Source organism: Microcaecilia unicolor, chromosome 5 (genome assembly GCF_901765095.1).
Source record: "Microcaecilia unicolor chromosome 5, aMicUni1.1, whole genome shotgun sequence".
Taxonomy (NCBI): domain Eukaryota; kingdom Metazoa; phylum Chordata; class Amphibia; order Gymnophiona; family Siphonopidae; genus Microcaecilia; species Microcaecilia unicolor.
In genome coordinates this window covers 86,777,612-86,797,927 of record NC_044035.1, presented here as the reverse complement: position 1 = coordinate 86,797,927, position 20,316 = coordinate 86,777,612, and the positions used below count along the sequence as shown (strand labels likewise).

Sequence of the window (20,316 nt, the reverse complement as noted above, 5' to 3'; positions counted from 1 at the left end):
GTGCCTGATAGTCTAGCCATTTAAGGCGCAAAAATTCTCTAAACTCCTTATCCTGGTAAAGGTAGGGGGGAAGCCGCCACACCCTCTCGCCCGGCTCTGCTGCAAAAGAAACCGCCATCAAAACTGCCGAATGGTCACTAAGTGCACTATCCACTATTTCTGCTTTCACAATTTTTGGGACCAGAGAGGGTGCCACCAGTAAATAATCTAGTCTCGAATATACCTTATGTGGATGTGAATAGAACGTATATTCCCCATCTTGAGGGTGCAAGAGCCGCCATATGTCTACCAACCCCAATTGGGACGTCACAAAGGGTATCCCCCTGTCTTCCCAGCTCCGCACCCTCGTTTTCATAGGTTTACAGTCATTGGTGGGGTCTGCTACTATATTAAAATCCCCTCCCATTACAATCTGATAATTAGAGTAAGGTATCACTCTTGCCACAAGGTCAGAAAAGAACCTATGGGAGTATATGTTGGGTCCATATATGTTACAAAAGAGAATTTGCTGTCCCCATAATTCACCCATGACTAACACATATCTGCCTTCTTTATCTTGAATCACTTTATGACAGTGAAATGGGATTTGTTTATGAATTAAAATTGCCACCCCTCTCTGTCTGGAGTTGTATGCTGAATACCCAACCTCTCCAACCCATCCCCGCCTCAGCTTTTGATGTTCTGAGGCCGTGAGATGGGTTTCTTGAAGGTATGCAATGTCAGCTTTTTCTTTCTTCAACCATGAGAGAATTTTAGTTCTCTTAATGGGTGAGTGTAGGCCATCCACATTAAGCGTAATAATTTTCAAACTTCCCATACCAGCAACAGATGTACTTGATAGCCCAGTTTACTGTATGTTATACCTTGCCAGTCTCCCAGCCGGACCTGCAAGGTTTTGATCATACCATCATCCCAAATAGGTTTCCCATATCTCTTCTGCTTCCACAATTTGTTCACCTGATTCACTTCATATCTCTGATACCCCATGCTCCATGCACTCTCATCCGCCAAAGTCCTTCTCTCATCTCTTATCCTCTCCTTCCCTTCCCCCCTCACATCCAACACATCCTCACTCACACTCTCACACATCCCCCCCTCCCATTCCCCCCTCCTTCGTCCCTCCCACCCCCCTTTCATATTCTTCCCCCACATCCTTCACCTACTCAATACAACCCGAAAACATCCGAAGTCCCCCTCCCCCCACCCCACCAAAAGCTGTTGCATGGTACAACAAGTATTACACAGTGCTTATTACAGGTATATTTGCTGCAGTCCATAGTGTCCCAGAGCCACTACAACTGCCCATCTCCAAGCTTAAATCTATACCCAACAAAGAAATTAAGAAAAAAGCTGGTCAGTTTATAACTTGGCTGTTGTATTTTCACCTCTCCCTGCTTCATGTGGCACGTGCTCGACGCAGTCTCTCTCCCTGCCGCCATATAATCCGGTCTTGCAGAAGGAGGGAGAAGTGCACGAAATCAAATCCAGCCGTTCCTTCCAGTCTCACTGGGGTGCAATGAGATCATACCCCCCAGCATAAAATAACACCAAACAAGTAGCACATCTGCCCTTTCAGATCCACCTGGTCATTCTATTCTGGATCCTTAGGTCCCGGTGCATCTGGCTGGTTGCATTTATCCATGTAAGTTTTTGCCGCAGCCGCATCATTGAGGATAATAGCCTTTCCATCGACCCAGATTTTCAGCTTAGCTGGGTACATCAGGGCAAAGCGCACCCCCTTCTTGTAGAGTGCAGTGCAGGTAGGGGCCATGGCCTTCCGCAACAGTGCCACTCGTGTTGAATAATCATTAAATAATAATAGGCGGCGGCCCTCATATTGTAATCCCTCCTTGCCTCTGGAGGCTTTCAATATCTTTTCCTTTGCCTGCCAGTTCACAAAATGCGCGATCGCTATGCGGGGCCTGGTGTTGCTGTCTCCCCGATTCCCAATTCGGTGGGCTCTGTCGCAGGCGTAATGGCCCTGATTCTTTTCCAGGCCCAGATGCTCAGGTATCCATTTGGAAAAAAAGTCATACAAATCCTTGTCCAGAACTGCTTCGGGTAACCCGATCACCCGCAGGTTGTTCCGTCGGGAGCGGTTCTCCTGCTCCTCGACCCTCTCCCTCATTTCCTCCAGCTCTTTTTGGAGTGCCTCCAACCGCGTGGCGGTGCTCTGGGCCTCATCCTCCTGCACAGACAGCCTGTTCTCCACAGCGGTGAGTCGGGCTGCATGAGAGTCAAATTTTTCATTAATTTCGTCCACCGCCGACTGCAATTTATTCAGTTTGTCCTCCAAAGCGGCGGAGACCGAGCGGGAGATTTCCTGCGCCCAATCCGCACTCACCGCGGCAGGCACGCTCTGTGCTGATCGCTGTTCCGCCATCTTGCTGAGCCCGTGCTTCATAGAAGTCGTCGCTTTCTTGTGTGATCTCGGGGGCATACCGCCCTAGAAACTCCTTCAACTTTCGCCCGCGATTTCTCGCTATTTAGGCAGTTTTTTTGTGCTGTTCGTCGTTGGGGTTTAACCCGTAATATGGCAGATTTGGGGTGGTTGGGCGCGGAGCCTCGTCTTCCCGTGTCCTCTCAAGTAGCAGGCATCACGTGACCCCCGTGCCCATATTTTTAAAAATGATGCCAGGCAGACCATCAAGACCCTGTTTTTGTTTAATTTGTCTTTGGAAAATGACTATTCATTTTGGATGTTTTCAGTACACAAGTGATCATCTTACAGCCCTAATCGAACAGGAAATTTAGATGTCCTGTTTGATTATGGCTGTGAGATGGCCATTTCTTTTGGACGTTATTATTTTTTTTTTGGACTTTGATGTTTTTGTGAAAATGCCCCTGCACATGTATGGAAAAAGATCTCATGAATATCCTAAAAACCAGACTTGTTTCTGGCCTTTAAGGGCTAGAGATGTCCACTGGTGTTGAAATGGTCTCCTCCCTTCATGTCAAAGTTAAAGAAGGCTTCAGTCTAGTACAGACTGTTTTCCCTAATTCATAAAAGTTTACCTACTGCATTGTGATGAAGGAACAAACGTTTACATACCTGATTACAGCAGAGTTTGCTTTTCAGTATTGGTTTCCAGACACTCAAACAATTATGTCACCACTGCTTGTATGGAACCAAACTGGAATGCACACATAGAGTTTAAAGTAGAATGACTGTACTTAAGATTTCAAAAAAAATTAGGCCTGAAAAATCTTGAATGCAATGAGCTACATCAAACTGCTCAATAGTTAATCTTCCCCCCAGAGAAATCTCATTTTCTAAATTTAATTCTAACTACTGGAACAGTGAAGAAAAGGTAACTGATTTTTATTTAGTGGATAAAACCAAAGCTTATGGAAGATTTTATAATAAAATGGGCAGGAATTGAAATTTGTATTATTCCTTAACCAACTAGTTTTGCCTTTGAGATTAAAGTACAAATGTCTATGAACACAACAAACGTATTGTTTTCTATATTAAAGCCAGTCAAACAGAAGGTCAATTTCTTTTCTGGGCTAGTGGTGTAGTATGCTTCTGCATATCTGGCTTAATTCAAGATAAAAAATAAATTTCCCTTTCTTTTCAGTTAGTCAAATATCACAATCCCCTGAAGGCAGTTATCTCCTGATAGAGAGACAGAAGCTCACATTCAGAGAATTTCACTTATTATTATTATTAGCATTTGTATAGCGCTTGTATAGCATTTGTATAGCAAATTTGTTTTGCAGGGATCTATCTATCTATCTATCTCACACCTTTTCAAAGTACACTAGGTAATAAAGAAAGGGTTTAGAGCAGGGGTTCCCAAACCTGTCCTGGGGGACCCTAGCCTATCAGGGTTTCAGGATATCCCCAATGAATATGCATGAGAAAGATTTGCATACAAAGGAGGCAACATAAGTAAAACAATCTAAGACCAAAGGCCCACTGGATCCTACCTAACAGGTTTTTTGGCATTGTAATATAGAGCAATGCTTCTCAACCCAATTCCTGGGGCAAACCCAGCCAGTCAGGTTTTCAGGATATATGCATGAGATAGATTTGCATACTAAGGAGGTGGTGCATACAAATCTATCTCATGCATATTCATTGTTGATATCTTGAAAACATGACTGACCGGGTGTGTCTTTAGGACTGGACTGAGAAGCATTAAACCCAGAGGAAGATGAGAAATACTGCCCTTAGTTTTCCAGCCTACGGGGGTTGTGTGCCTTCATATTTAGCTCAGGAAGACCTGTGGCTTTATAATGCTACCGCTGGGGAGTTGAATGGGCCTCCAATTCACCTGATATCCCCATAGAGGGTTCAGAAGGACTTGCTATACTAGTTGATGCCCTCATTTTGGCTAGGATGACACCATCTAGCAGGGTGATGAAGGTGAAAGATGTATATTCAGGGAATGTTTAGCTAATAATGCTATGGTCCTTTTTTTGCCACAAGTTCTGTGTCTGTCATTTTGATTGGGGAATAAGGGGTGACTGTGAATGCCCACATTAATTAAAATTTGATTATTTAAGGCTCACAGCTCCCTATCAAGAGTTTGCAGTGACACAAGCCCCCCGGATTCTATAAAGATCACCCAAAATTGGGCATGGATCCCAGATCAGTGACTAAAATAATTAGTTAATGGGCTCCAATGATTTAATTATTGAAGCTAACAAGCACTTAATTGGCATTAATTATGATTTGGGCACCGATCTGGCAACACACTATTCTGCAACAATGGGCAGGGCCTCTGAGAGACTGAGCTGGGCCCGGGGAAAGGCCGCTTCCCCCCTCCAGGATCACTACACTCCCCCAGGATTGCCCCACCCCTCAATTGCTACTTCTGTCACCTCCCTCTCCTGCTCAGTGGCGTAGCTAAGGGTGGGCTTGGGTGGGCCCAGGCCCACCCACTTTGAGCTCAGGCCTACCAGTAGCAGCACACCTATGATATGGCTGGCAGAGATTCCCAAGCTGAAAACTCCCAACAACTGTCCCTCCTGCATACCTTATAAATAGCAAATCTTCACCTGCAGGAAGCAGCGACTGATACATACTGCTCACACCAGCCCCAAAGCCTTCTCCTCTGACGTATTCCCACCTATGCAGAAACAGGAAGCTGCATCAGTGGGAAGGATGTGGGGCCAACATGAGTACTGTGTATTAGTTGCTGCTTACTGCTGGTGAAAATCTGCTATTTAAAAGGTGTGCAGGAGAGGGGGGATATTTGAGACACCATATGGCATTCAGGTGAGAGGAGAGACCAAATCACCTGTGGGATGGGGTGGGGTTCTTCTGCCCACCCATCTTGGGCCCAGGCCCATCCAAAATTAGGTGTCTGGCTACGCTCCTGCTTCCGCTCCCAGGCCGGCGGCGCCGCAGTTCCCAGTCTCCACCTACCTACCCTCTGCTCCCTTCTGCTTGCCATCCAACCCCCCTCACAGGGCGGGACACAGTGAGGGAAGGCCTGACCGAGGCAATCTACCGCTTTCACAGAGAAGGCGTTACACTGCTGCTTTTGAGATTTTTTTTAATGCAGGGGTTGGACGACAAACAGAAGGGAGCTGAAGGTAGGCAGGTGGAAACGGGATTGCGGCGCCAGCGGCCTGGGAGCAGGAGAGGGCGAGAGACTCCGGCACCAGGCCCTCCTTGGTGGCCCGGACCCTGGGAATTTTGACCCCTGCCCTCCTCTCGGCGGCCCTGACAATGGGCACCTAAAAATCGCATACAACACAAAAGGGGGTATGGCCATGGGAAGTGCATGGGTGGGTCATGGGCATTCACAAAAGGTACACACAGTGTTACAGAATAGCAGGGATCCACGCCAATTTGTGTGCCAGGATTGGGTTCAGCAGGCATAATTCCTTGGGCCCAAAGTTGAATTCCGAATTTGGTGCTCAACACTATTTTATAGAGTGCTCATCCCAAAGCACCCATTAAAGAATAGAATTGAGCACTAAATTTTATCAGCGCTGACTTTTCAGCGCCATTTATAGAATCTGGCCCAAGGTGTGTAAACACGAGGATCAAAAAAACACATGTGCAAAAAATCCAGTTTGTAACTCAACCAATCACTTCAAAATTTGTTTTGCTTACTTTTGAAAGAATGCTAGATTTCTTGTCTCAAAAATAAAGAGAAAATGAAAGAAAAAGTGACAGTAAAAATAATAACACATGCTTTCATTTATTTAAGGTTTGGTCATGGGCAAACATGTAGACAACATATGGCAGCAGTAAGAACAGTTTCCAACCAGAGTGGTTTACAAAAATTATTTCTATACCTCACTAGCGAAAATCCTGAATATCTCTGTATCCCTGTACATTTTGTAAACAAATACAGTTTGCCTTGATGCAGTCTGAGCTGTAACCCAATTATCTGGTCAAAGGGCTGCATGGAGCTGGGAGATAGAGTGAGTTAAAGTTTAACCCACAAGGATTGTAAACCAACCTGGGGCCACTGAACCTTTGGAGTTTGAAATGATGATTAGAGAATAACCAGAGTGACACGTTGCAAATTCGCCATAATCAAAGAGGACTTTTCCGGGTGGTGATCTCTGAAATTGCTCAGGTACGCCTTGGCTTGATTATGTATTTCTCTGATATCCATGCATTTCTTTTTATAACTCCCTCCTTTAATGAAGCTTTACAGTAATTGATTTTAATAATTTTACTTGTTATTTTATGCTAGCAAAGAACGTAGGCTAGAATGCATAGCAAGGAATAGGTAGGAATCTATAGTAAAAGGTTCTTTTTTTTTTTTTTTACAAATCATTTAAAAAAAAAAATGTCCAGTGGCATAAAATTTGGTTGGTAAAACTATCAGAAATCAGACAAAAATATATCCAGTGTATGTGTAGTATAGACTATAAATCATCATGAGTGCTTTCCAATATTCTAAATGAGAAGTTTAAAACAGTGCCAAGAAGGGGGAGATGCAATTATGCTTCATCAGGCTTCTCTCTCAGATTCACCAATCCCACGCAGACATAACACGCAGATGGCCTACCCTGCATTCCTCACAAAGCTCATGCAATTAACCGGGGGGGGGGGGGGGAGGGAATTATGAGCAGAATATCTTCAAAGAGCTCAAATTATTGTAATATGTAAATGATTTCATATGAGGCGTGGCATGCACTGCAGCTAGTGTCTGTAAATTACAGACTTCCTTATAACCCTTTCTCCCCAAGGAGAGGTGAAAGTTACCAGATCATTGGCCGCTACTAACAGGTTACAAGGAGACAGCCTAAATGAATGAGGAGGGGGCTATGGAAATACATGCAGCCCTCCGGATTTTATTTTAAAAAAAATAAGCCTATTCTAGCAGATATGCCAGAGATATTTTGTACACATTATTCACTGCAATGTGTGTGTGGGCTTTTTCATAGGTTTAGGACACACGGAGTGAACAAAAACCATGGTTTTTAACCATTTATCAGTTTCATAGAGCTTCTAGTAGCACTGTCTAACATGATTGATAAATATTGATGCATTACTCATTGACATATTCAAGAGTAATGGGCCACATGTTATCAGAGCAAGCAGGCAGACAGCACAAAGTTACCCAGACAGTCAGAAACAGAGGGAACCAAGCTCCAAAATAAGCAAGTTGCTTAAAAATGGGCAGTCTTTCATTTTAGGTGGTTTATCTTGTATTTCTGTGGGTTTTTTTTTTGTTCTCCAAACCTTTCCTGTCATTTTTAGCAGCTTACCTGGAAAGGATTTCCTGAACCACCTCATTCTATAATCGTAGGGGGTTGATATTCAGCCTGTGGCAGTAAGAGGCTTGTGAGCTGCTTACAGCCGTGGGCTGAGTTAACCCTGCATATTCAAAGCCAGGGCTTGTTTGGCCTCCAGCATTGAGAGGTACTTTTCCTAAAGGGTTGGTGCGCGACAACAGGCTTGCCGTGCGCCAATCTGGAACTACTTTAGGAGCCCAGTGGTAGTTCCCACCCCCAGCGTGTGCCATTACCGGCTCTGCAAAAATATTTTCAATTTTGTAGCATCAGTGCTTACCAGGCAGTAATCAGGCAGCTGAAGAAACTTGTTCTTTATACAGAATGCAAATTACAGTACAGTGACAGTAATTCCTAGCCACAAGCATACAATTAGATGCTGTGAATGGAAATAAGATCGTAATACCCCTGCATGTTAAAGGATTTCAGAAAGCCACTATTTACACATGGAGATTTGTCCCATAAGTCAATGGTGTAGCTATGGGTGGGCCCATTCTTGCCTCAGGCCCACCTTGTCTGGCCCACCAAAAAGGTTCAGCTGCAGCCATCTTGTTCTCCTCTCTCCCACTCCAGGATCTGGCATTTACCCCCTCTCCTCACCCACGGGCCAGCATCTCCTCTCTCACCCCGATCTACCTCAGCATCTTTGCGGGCAGCAGCAGCCAAGCACATATGCTGCTTGCATCAGCCCTGCAGGCTTCCCTCTGCCATGTTCCACCCTTGCTGACATCACTCCATTTCCTCCCTGGTGGGAAATGGCTGAGGGAAGCCTGAGAGGCTAATGCAGGCAGCTGAAGTGCGTCACTGCTACTGCCGGCAAAGATGCTAAGGTAGACCAGGGGACATTGCTGGGCCAAGAGTGGGGGAAGGGTGGAAAATACTGGATCTGGGGGCAGTGGAGAGGGAGGGAGATGCAGGAGGAAGGGGAGGGAAGTGTATTCAGGAAGAAATCTCTACAATGAGTTTTGCATAAGCTCAAAAGAATGTATGTTTTCAAAAGTGCTTGTTTGGGCCTCTGCTTTACACGAAGGATCCAATGAGTCATTTTCCTTTATCTCATGTAGTTTATGTCCACCATCAAAATGAAACCAAGTTCAGTTGGTGGTATTTGCATATGTAGATTTGTAAAATAGGGCAGCTATATGTGGAAGTGGCACCATTTACACATGGAAGTTCCAAAAGTGCAAACACCTCCACTTGAAAGCTGCCAAGTTTGTACCATTCATTTTATCAATGTGTATATTATTTATGATATCATTGCTCTCACTGTATTTGCCAGCAAACACATATGCACTCCTCTAGGTGTTCTAGAAAAGACTGTGCACTGGCAGAGCCTTTTCTAAAATACCACTGGAATTGAGCTCATCCTGACTTGGACATCTCAGTTCTGATCTCTATATTGTGTGTAAATGGGGCTCCACCTCTGTTTGGAAATTGACCCATATGTGTAATGAAATACACTCATACTTTTTACTCATTGTGCATGGATAAATATTCAAATAGCCAGATATATCCACCTAACCCTTGAAGTTATGTGGGTGTATCCCAATTAATATTCTGAAGTATGGCCTGTGGGGGAATCCTTTTAGTAAAGGTGATGAGATTTGATATATCACCTTTCTGAAGTTACAATCAAAGTGGTTTGCATGATATATGCAGGTACTTTTTCTGTCCTTAGTGGGCTTACAATCTAAGAGGTCCTATTACCAAGAAGCAGTAAAAAAAAAAAAAAAAAACCTGCGCTAGCTGCGAGGGCCATTTTTGCTGCGCGCTGTCTCCCTTTTTATCACAGCGGCCGTGCGGTCCGATTGCTCTTCCTGTGAGGCCATGCGAGGGACAGCACTTACCACTACCCACTGAGGTGGCAGTATAGGCTTCCACACTTACCTGGCGGTAACCCGGTAGCATGCAGCACTGCCCGAATACCATTGGGTTAGCACTGCGCTAAAAAATACAGCCAGCAAGAGAAATGGTGCACACGGGGACTGGAACTACCGTCGGTGCCTGTGTTGGGCTGTAAGCCTGCATAGGGCTTACCGCCGCTTTGTAAAAAGGGCCCTTAAGTGTTTGTTTGGGTTTCTTTTTTTTTTTTTGTACCTGAGGCAATGGAGGGTTAAATGACTTGCCCAGAGTCACAAGTAGCTGCAGTGGGAATTGGACATAGTTCCCCTGGTTCTCAGGCCACTGTACTAATCATTAGGCTTCATCTTCACTCCACATGTGACCCTTTGTGAATGTGGGAAAAATGCTTTGTACAACACACCTTAAGGTAAATGTGGCCCTTCATATGCCTCTATGTGTGTAATGTTATTATTGCTGATACCTTTTTGCTTTTTGCCTGATTTGGTCTCTCTTCTGCTTTGTAAACATAAACTATATTCCTGTTTGTTTTCTTTTTAATTGCATCTCCTTTATGCTAGTCTCTAAGTAAAGAATACTTCTTTTTCTTATACTGCAGTATTTTGTGGGAATGGAGTCTTATACTCATATAGTAAAACAAAATATAAATTTTATTGCATGTGCCTTTCCGTATTCAAAAATTATAGATTTACATCAATTTAGATCCATGTTTGAAAATTTATTTATTTATTTCACTTGAAGCCCACATTTTCCCACCTATTTGCAAGCTCAATGTGGCTTACAAAGACTAAACTTTGAAGTGTGTAGAATTTAAATAAGCTATGGAGCAGCGACTAAGTACTCAGAGGCTTACACACATTCACTTAACTCTACCAAACTTAGGACCCTGTTTACTAAGGCGTGCAACGTTTTTAGCGCGCGCTCAATTTTAGCAAATATTCCTATGGGTGTCTCTAGCATTAGTGCACACTAATTTTTAGCACACACTAAAAATGCTAGTGTGCCTACAATGTGACTTATTAAACAGGGCCCTTAGATTTGTATATAATAATGATTAAAATAGGTGAATGCAGAAATATTTGCTGGCTCCCTTCAAAAGTTCTACTTTTACATAAAGATAGGTAGGCTGTCATTACCATATGGATTTCAAGCTTTCAAGCCTCAGTCAATAAACTCAAGCAAGACAATATAGATCGATGTAGGATAAACACCGGTTTGTTATCTTATTCTTGGAAACAGTAACTAGGCTTCTCTGAAGAGCAGAACTGCCAGAACAAGAGAAGCCTTTCTGGGAGGACAGAAAGAAGCAGCAGTAACATGGATCCTAACAGGAGCCAACCAAAGCTAAACAGGATTCTAGCAAATATCTAATACAGCTACTCCAGGGATGAAGGCTGACTTGTAAGGTTGCAGTACTAGGGAATTATGCATGTATGTTCAAATAATTCAGTTGTCACTCATAATGGGGGGGAACCAATAATTTTATTCATCTATTTTAATCCTGGCTTTTATTCCGTGCCACTGAGACATTGTTGAACATTTTTAACGGATCCCATGTTACAGCTCCCTCCATTATGAAGCTACAGCAAGGATGGCTGAAGAGCAGATGCAGGGAAAGGAGATTTCTGAGACAGGGAGTGCAGGAAAAGTGAACTAAGAATAGGACCTGAACAGGAAGCAACACAGCTATTGAGCAGGCGGTCACTATTTTGAAAAATCTTTACCTCAGAGATGCTTAGTGGCTGGGGTATGATGCCTGCCGATACAGAAAAAGAGGATCCTCTCTCTCTTTGTCTCTGTGCACACCTTTCTTTCACTCTGACAGGCTTGTGCTTTCTTGTATCATACAAATTGCAGATCCGCTATTCTATTAAATTTACTGCATTCATCATCAACTGTAATTTCACAGTCTTCAAGCGCACTAAGGGTCCTTTATATTCCTATGGGCGTCTCAGCATTTACCACCAGCTGATTTCTACTGTGAGCTAAAAATGCTACCACAGCTTAATAAAAGATCCCCTTAACCTCAAGTACAGAGCAAAAGCTCAGATACTAATTTTTCACCAAATTGAATGCTTTGAGTCAAACAGCTTTTATTTAAATTATTTTCATCAATTGGTTCATTCCTTCTACATTTATGCTGAGTACACATAAACAGGAAGGGATGGTTGACTACTAAGACCGTCTTTTCTTTTCTTTTTTTTGTATAGGCGGTGGTGCAGGGGGTGTTTTGCATGGGAAGGGGCCTCTCTGGAGCTGACAATGATAGGATAAGGTGAGGAGGGGGGCAGAAACCCTCTCCTTTTCTCTCCATAGTGGGACTGGGGAGGTGATGGGAAGACTCTTCTTCGAGAACCTAGTTCTCTGAGTTCACAGGCCACTCTTTGCTATCTTACTCTTCATGAAATGCAACTGTTCACTCTTTGGGCTATGTAGAAACAAAAATATCTTTAATGGATGAGTAAATGAAGTAATTCACAGATTGTATATATAAAAAAAGGGTACAGCAAAAAGAAAAGACACATGCCCTCCTCATTCTATAATAGGTCGTCTAAAGTTAGGTCCCTATCGGGGTATTTTTGAAAAAGAAGGACGCCCATCTTCCGACACAAATCGGGAAATGGGCGTTCTTCTCTCAGGGTCACCCAAATCGGCATAATCAAAAGCCGATTTAATGTCCATCTCTAAGGTCGACCTAAATTTCCAAATGTGGGCGTCCCCGACCATATTATCGAAACGAAAGATGGACGTCCATCTTGTTTCGATAATGCGGGTTTCCCCATCCCTTCGCCGGAACGTCCTTAGAGATGGGCGCCCTTAGAGATGCCCCTCCACGGGGCTCATTTTCAAAGCACTTAGATTTACAATGTGCCATAGGTTACTATGGAACTTTGTAAGTCTAAGTGCTTTGAAAATATGCCTCTATGTCTTTTTAAAAATACAAGCACAAATTCTGCAGAAATTGCAGCTAAAATGAAGTCACCAACATTTACACCTGTTCAGGAGCAAGTGTTAAATGTTTACACATATTTTGTAAAGTATACATATAAAATCACAACTCTACCTGAGCTCCACCCAAATCCCACCCCCAAACATACCTACAATGTATATTGTACCATCACTAATCAAGGGATACCTAAATAGGAAAATGGAAACAAAACATGGCTATTGAGGTATTATGTTGGACAAGAGTAGTTGGGAGCCAAGGTCAGTGCTGGATGGACTTCTACGGTCTATATCCTGCAAATCACAAAAGACAGGTGTGGATTGGGAAACTAAGGCCAGTACCAGATGGACTTCTACAGTCTGTGTCCCACAAATGGCAAAATATAGATGAAGATCAAGTGTGTGTATTGCAAGGATATAATGACGGGTGGACCTGAGTGGGCCTGGGCCCACCCACTTTGATCTCAGGTCCACCCAGAAGCGTTGTACCCTTGACAATGCCAGCTTGGGGAGCAAACTAGGCTTCTGCCTCTGTTTTGCATCTCCCTCTGCACCTGTCTTCAAAGAGTCACTGGCAGCGTGTATGAATCGCTGCTGCAGGCTGACCCAGAAGATTTCCCTCTGCCATGCCTTCCCTCCAAAATCTGACACAACTTCCCGTTTACAGCCTGGGAAGAACTTGGCAGAGGGTAGGATTCTGGGTCAGTCGGCAGCAGAGGCAGCGATTCTTACAGGCTGCCAGTGTCCTTTTGAAAGATGCTGCATGGGGGGGGGGGGGAGTAGGAGAGAGGTAAAACTGTTGGGCATGAAGTAGAGGGGAGAAAGAGAAAGAGAAATACTGCATGAGGGGATAGAAGAGAGGGATAATTGTTGGACATGAGGCAAAAGGGAGGAGGGAGGGAGATGGAGAATTGTTGGCTGTAGGGTAGGGTAGGCTGGGGTGGGTAGAGGGAGGGAGAGATGCTGCACAGGAGAGATGAAGGACAAGAGAGAAAGAAATGTTGGACTTGGGAGGGAATGGAGGTAGGAAGAGATGCTGCACAGGGGAGAGAGGGATGAGAGAGAGAGAAATATTGGACATGGTGGTGGAGGGGATAGAGCGATGCTGCAGGGCAAGAGAGAGAAATCGGAAAGGTCAAGGGGGTAGCAAAAAATGAATGAGAGGAGGACAGTGATTACAGGGGGTAGAAATATGGTGATGGGGAGTAGATTGAAAATGGAAGGGAATGGAAGGCTGGAGAAGGAGCAAGATGGTTAATGTGAGAGCTAATGGGTAAAAGAAGGAGATGGAAATTTGATATGTAGCTAAAAAGTAAAAAGAAAGAGAGGTTAGAAAGAGGATGAAATCTGAGTGGACAGAGAGGCAGAAAAGAAAAAAAAAGAGAGGAAAGAGCTAAAATGTAAAGGTCAATATGACAGAGACAAGTGTAGAGAGGGAATGGAACAAGAGAAGAAAAAAAGACAAATGGACAGCAGCAGCTTGAAAGAGAATTAGCAGGAGACAGGCAGGAAAGTGGAAAAAAGAAAAATAAAACATCCAGACAAAAAAGGTAGAAAAGGCATTTTATTTTGAATTTATTAGCTGAAATATGTTAGCTTGGGAAATGTGTATAGCAGATGTCTTTTTATTGTGGTTTTATTTCTCCGTTGTTGCAGTACATACCAAGGTTCCCAGTTCAATTTTTGTCTACATATTTTTATTTCTAATTTGTGATATCTTGTTCTGTATTTGGTGAGGGTCTGTCAGTGTGATTGTAAGGGCAGGTGTGGCGATCAGAGGGGAGGCAAGGAGGAGAGGGAATTGGTGGAGGGGTTTTCTTTATTTTCTACCATGGGCCCTAACATGTCTAACACCAGCAGTGACCCTTGCTATAGCTGGTGGGGATCCCCAAGCCCCCACCAGCTGAGGACCTTCTCTTAAGGTGGTCAAAACTTCTTGCTACTAAGCTTAGTAGATGGAAGCAACATCTTTGAACCATCTACTACTACTACTTAACATTTCTAGAGCGCTACTAGGGTTACGCAGCGCTGTACAATTTAACAAAGAAGGACGGTCCCTGCTCAGGTGAGCTTACAATCTAAAGGACAAAATGTCAAGTTGGTGTAGTCTAGATTTCTGAGTATAGGTGTGGTGGTTAGTTGCCAAAGGCGACATTGAAGAGGTGGGCTTTGAGCAGTGATTTGAAGATGGGCAGGGAGAGGGCTTGGCATATGTGCTCAGGGAGTTTGTTCCATGCTTGAGGTGAGGCGAGGCAGAAAGGGCGGAGCCTGGAGTTGGCGGTGGTGGAGAAGGGTACTGAAAGGAGGGATTTGTCTAGAGAGCGGAGGTTACGGGTAGGAACGTAAGGGGAGATGAGGGTAGAGAGGTAAGGAGGGGCTGCGGATCGAGTGCATTTGTAGGTTAGTAGGAGAAGCTTGAACTGTATGCGGTACCTGATCGGAAGCCAGTGAAGTGACTTGAGGAGAGGGGTGATATGAGTATATCGGTCCAGGCGGAAGATAAGACGTGCAGCTGAGTTCTGAATGGACTGAAGGGGGGATAGATGGCTAAGTGGGAGACCAGTGAGGAGTAGGTTGCAGTAGTCAAGGCGAGAGGTAATTAGAGAGTGGATGAGAGTACGGGTGGTGTGCTCAGAGAGGAAAGGGCGAATTTTGCTAATGTTATAGAGGAAGAAGCGACAGGTCTTGGCTATCTGCTGGATATGTGCAGAGAAGGAGAGGGAGGAGTCGAAGATGACACCGAGGTTGCGGGCAGATGAGACGGGGACGATGAGGGTGTTATCAACTGAAATAGAGAGTGGAGGGAGAGGAGAGGTGGGTTTGGGTGGGAAGACAAGAAGTTCAGTCTTGGCCATGTTCAGTTTCAGGTGGCGATTGGACATCCATGCAGCAATGTCGGATAAGCAGGCCGATACTTTGGCCTGGGTTTCCGCAGTGATGTCTGGTGTGGAGAGATAAAGCTGGGTGTCGTCAGCATAGAGATGGTAGTGGAAGCCATGAGATGAAATCAGGGAGCCCAGGGAAGAGGTGTAGATTGAGAAAAGGAGGGGTCCAAGGACAGATCCCTGGGGGACTCCGACAGAGAGTGGGATAGGGGAGAAGGACGAACCCTGAGAGTGTACTCTGAAGGTACGATGGGAGAGATAAGAGGAGAACCAGGAGAGGACAGAGCCCTGGAATCCAAAGGAGGACAGAGTGTCAAGAAGTAAGTTATGATTGACAGTGTCAAAGGCGGCGGATAGGTCGAGGAGGATGAGGATGGAGTAGTGACCTTTGGATTTGGCAAGGAGTAGGTCATTGCAGACTTTAGATAGTGCCGTTTCTGTCGAGTGCAGGGGGCGAAAGCCGGATTGAAGCGGATCGAGAATGGCATGAGAGGAGAGAAAATCGAGGCAATGACTATGGATGGCGCTGTGGACGGCTGTGGATGGCTGTGGACGGACCATCAACAACTAAGCATGTGTGAGGTGCTGGCATCAGTGGCTCATGGAGTTTCTGCTGCTGTCTGCTAAGCTTGGTAAAAAGGAGTTCTGGATGTCTTCAGTGGAAGTCTTCAGCTGACAGAGTTTGGGGATCCTTATGAGCTACATTTTGAGTTGGGAAGTGCTGGGGGGAGGGCAGCAAGTGGGGAGGGAGAGGGTGGGGCACAGAGAAAATTTTGTGCCTACCCACTTTGGGCTCAGGTCCAACCAAAATTGGCTGTCTGGTTTCACCACTGGCATATTGTATATCACTTTGTTATCATATACTATGAGTGACATAGGGAGAGGAAAACATCTGGGGGGGGGGGGGGGTGTCAATATTCAGCTGGCGTTATTCCCAGATATTCAATACCAGGCCACGTTCAGGCTTCAGCATTGAATATCCGGTTATGCGGAACCGACTGATTCGATATTCAGAACTTAACCGGCCATGGGTTGCCGCATAAAGATAAGACTTATATGTGGTTCCGACACAAATCGGGAGATGGCCGGCCTTCTCCTAAGGCCAACCAAATCAGTATAATCGAAAGCCGATTTTGGCCTGCTTCAACTGCTTTGCATCGCAGGGCCAGCCAAAGTCCATGGGGGCATGTCAGCAGTGTACCGACGGCGGGACAGGGGCGTGGTTAAGAGATGGCCGTCCTTGGACAATAATGGAAAAAAGAAGGCCGGCCCTGACGAGCATTTGGCTGACTACTTGGTCCCTTTTTTTTCACGACCAAGCCTCGAAAAGGTGCCCGAACTGACCAGATGACCACCGGATGGAATCGGGGATCACCTCCCCTTACTCCCCCAGTGGTCACCAACCCCCTCCCACCCCAAAAGAAATTAAAACACATTTTTTTGCCAGCCTCTATGCCAGCCTGAAATGTCATACCCAGCTCCATCACAGCACTATGCAGGTCCCTGGAGCAGTTTTTAGTGGGTACTGCAGTGCACTTCAGGCAGGCGGACCCAGGCCCATCCCCCCCTACCTTTACACTTGTGGTGGTAAATGGGAGCCCTCCAAAACCCACCAGAAACCCACTGTACCCACATGTAGGTAAGTGGTGGGTCTTGGGGGGATTTGGGGAGGCTCAGCACCCAAGTAAAGGGAGCTATGCACCTGTGATCAATTTGTGAAGTCCATTGCAGTGCCCCCTAGGGTGCCTGGTTGGTGTCCTGGCATGTGAGGGGGACCAGTGCACTACAAATGCTGGTTCTTCCCATGACCAAATGGCTTGGATTTGGCCTGGTTTGAGATGGCCGCCATTAGTTTCCATTATCGGCGAAAACCAATGGAGGCCATCTCTAACGCCGGCAATCTCTAAGGGCGGGCCAAATGTTGTGATTTGGCCGGCTCCTACCGTATTATTGAAACGAAAGATGGCCGGCCATCTTGTTTCAATAATACAGTCGGGTACGCCGCATAACGGGGCCGTCATTAGAGATGGCCGCCCCCGTTCGATTATGCCCCTCTATGTTAAACTTCCACTCAATTGGGTATAGAATTACTTTAAGCACATAGAAAGTACAAATGAGGTTAGAATGCAGACATTACTGTCTGGGGCTAGGTACAATCCATTCCTTTATTCCAGTCCAGGGTTAAGGTCACCAGTAATTTTTCATTCTTTATTTACCTGACACACATACAGCAGTTTGAGCAAGACTAATGATACAACCTTAGTCACGCCTTCACATTACAGTAATCTTACATAACAGGTTTTCAAATCTCATGAGTCTGTACCTGGATCCAAACAGAAGAGAGTCAAGACACAAACAGAAGAGAAAATAGTAGCAATAAAACAAGGAAGCAAAACTTTCTGTAGGTATGTTAATAACAGGAAGAAGTACAAAAGCAGAAAATTACAAGACTATGAAGAGAAAGAGAAAATTATGAAGAGTTTGAGGAAGAGGAAGTAGAATTGTTAACATATAGTTCTGTTCAGTGTTTACTATGGAAAATCTGGGGTGAGACCACAATAAAAAAAAACTGTCAGCAGTAGAAATGTGAACATAGAAAATTGTGTTCATGATGGCCTAGAGAAAGTAAAAGCAGGTCCAAGAAAACAACAAGGCAGCCCACCCATAAGAGCCAAGGTGAAGATGAGGTAGCAGACTTTATTAAATTAGGTATTTATTTATTAGGATTTATTTACCGCTATTTTGAAGAAATTCACCTGCAGCTGTGTACAGCAAGAATAAGATTATGTTACCAAAGTAGAGTGTCTTACCAACTGATGCAGAGGATGGCAGGAAGTTACAAACACATTACTAAGCAGATATAGTTTTGAAAACAACAGAAACTCTGTCACAAAGGGGATAATGTTAAAAAGGTTTTTCCAGGTATTTTATATGGGGTAAAGGCCTTTTATAAAATTGTCTGGTGTATATGTTCATATTAGTATGTGCAGTGCCAAAGTAGGCATTCTGTGTACACCGCATGTGGGCAGAGCCTGGGTGGAGTTGTGATGTGCACATGTATCTTATAAAACATAATAAGTACATACATAGAACAGTAAATGTGTGTGTTGGCATTTTCATGCACAGTGGCAGGTTCTGGATGCCTAATTTATAAATGTGCCCTTATAATTGGTGCCTTTTTGGGCTTCTCATTATAAAATCAAATCCTAAAAGAATGTGGTAGTTTATTTGAGCTGTAAATGACCTTACTTAATCCTAATTTGGTCATTTTTCCATTTTTCTGGATTTCTGTGACTCTTCAGAAAAGCTTGTGGTTTTTCCTCTGATTCTGTCCTACCATATTGAATTATGATGCTTTAAGTACAGTCAACTCCTAAAGAAGCCTGGAAAGCCGAAACACGGCCTGTGTTGAGTAACACTGTCTGGGACTGCACTACTGTACTTTTGTTTACCAAGTTCAAATATACAGTGGCCCTTTTACTAAGCTGTATAAGGGCCTATGCACATAAGCGCGTGCCAAATCGGCACTACTGCCCGGATAGCACATGAGCTGGCTGGTAATTCTGAATTTGTCACGTGACAAATCCTGTGGTAGAAAATCATTTTCTATAGCGGGTCGCTTACTTGGCGGTAAACAGCAGTAGTCGTGCGCTGCATGCTTATCATGTGGTAGTATGTGAGACCTTACTGCTAGGTCAATGGGTAGCGGTAAGACCTCAGGCCGAAAATGGACACGCGCTGGTTTCAATTTTAGCACATGTCCATTTTCCAGCCCCTTCAAAAAATCTCTTTTTCCTAGATGCGGTAAAAAATGGTCCAGCTCGTGACCAAGAGACATGCTCGCACTACCACAGGCCACTTTTTACTGTGGCTTAGTAAAAGGACCCCACAGTGATTAATAAAGGCAGTGTTTTTCATCACATCGGATTATCTTGGTGTTCTATTCAGTGGCGTTCCTAGGGGGGCTGACACCCGGGGCGGATCGCCGATGCGCTCCGCCCCGTGACCCCCCCCCCCCCCCCCCGGCGAATGGACACCCCCGCGAAAGAACCCCCCCCCCCTGGGTGCACGCTACTGGGGGGGTGCCGCGCGCCTGTCCTCCGTTCGTTCCATGCTTCTTCTCTGCCCCGGAACAGGAAGTAACCTGTTCCGGGGCAGAGAAGAAGCATGGAACGAACGGAGGACAGGCGTGCGCGGCACCCCCCCCCCCCCCCCAGCGGCATGCACCCGGGGCGGACCACACCCACCGCACCCCCCTAGGAACGCCACTGGTTCTATTCCTTCCACTTTTTGGATTTTGCTTACAACGTTCAGTGCTGCTATACAGAAAATCTAAGTTTGATTGCTAAGTCTGGCTGTGGGCACAGCATAAAAGTGTACGCAGCCCCTGGGGAAGATAGAGCTCCAACCATTGCTCAATAGCAGTATTCACTGACCAGGCAAGCTGTATGCATACTGTGCCCCAGAGGAAATCCCGGCCTCTGTCCTCTAGTCATGAACTTTTACCACACTAGCCGGGCTGTCAGGGTTATAAAAATAGGTAGAAATTCTCAAATAGTTCTAAGTGAAGATTAATGGTTTCAATTGAACTGGAAGCCCAGAAAAATAGAGGGAACTTGTTACAATAATAATAATACAATGAAAGGAATCCTTGAAGTTCTAAGGGTTCTCCTGAATTCCCATTCAGTGCTCCACTTGTAAAATTTTCAATACGAACGAATGAAAAGATGTATAGAATATTTGTGGTGTTGACCTATGATTTCTTGACATAAGAAATATGAGAGGTTCAAGGCATTTAATATTGCCTCAGAGCACAGAAGCCTAATATAATTGTGAAAAACTTGTCTTGTATTTTATAAAAGCAGAATATTTGGGCAGAAAAAAAGACCATGTGGTCCGCCTATACTGCCCATTA

General features: G+C 44.8%; 1 protein-coding gene across 2 annotated transcripts in view; it reads left to right on the top strand.

The window, feature by feature from the left end:
* The first annotated feature begins 6,466 nt into the window (after window positions 1-6,466).
* Window positions 6,467-20,316, top strand: part of A1CF (APOBEC1 complementation factor) — a 136,275-nt gene continuing 122,425 nt past the window's right edge. For both annotated transcript variants that reach the window (XM_030203095.1, XM_030203093.1), the window contains exon 1: window positions 6,467-6,545. The gene's annotated coding sequence lies outside the window, so the exon portion shown is untranslated. The remainder of the gene's footprint in view (window positions 6,546-20,316) is intronic.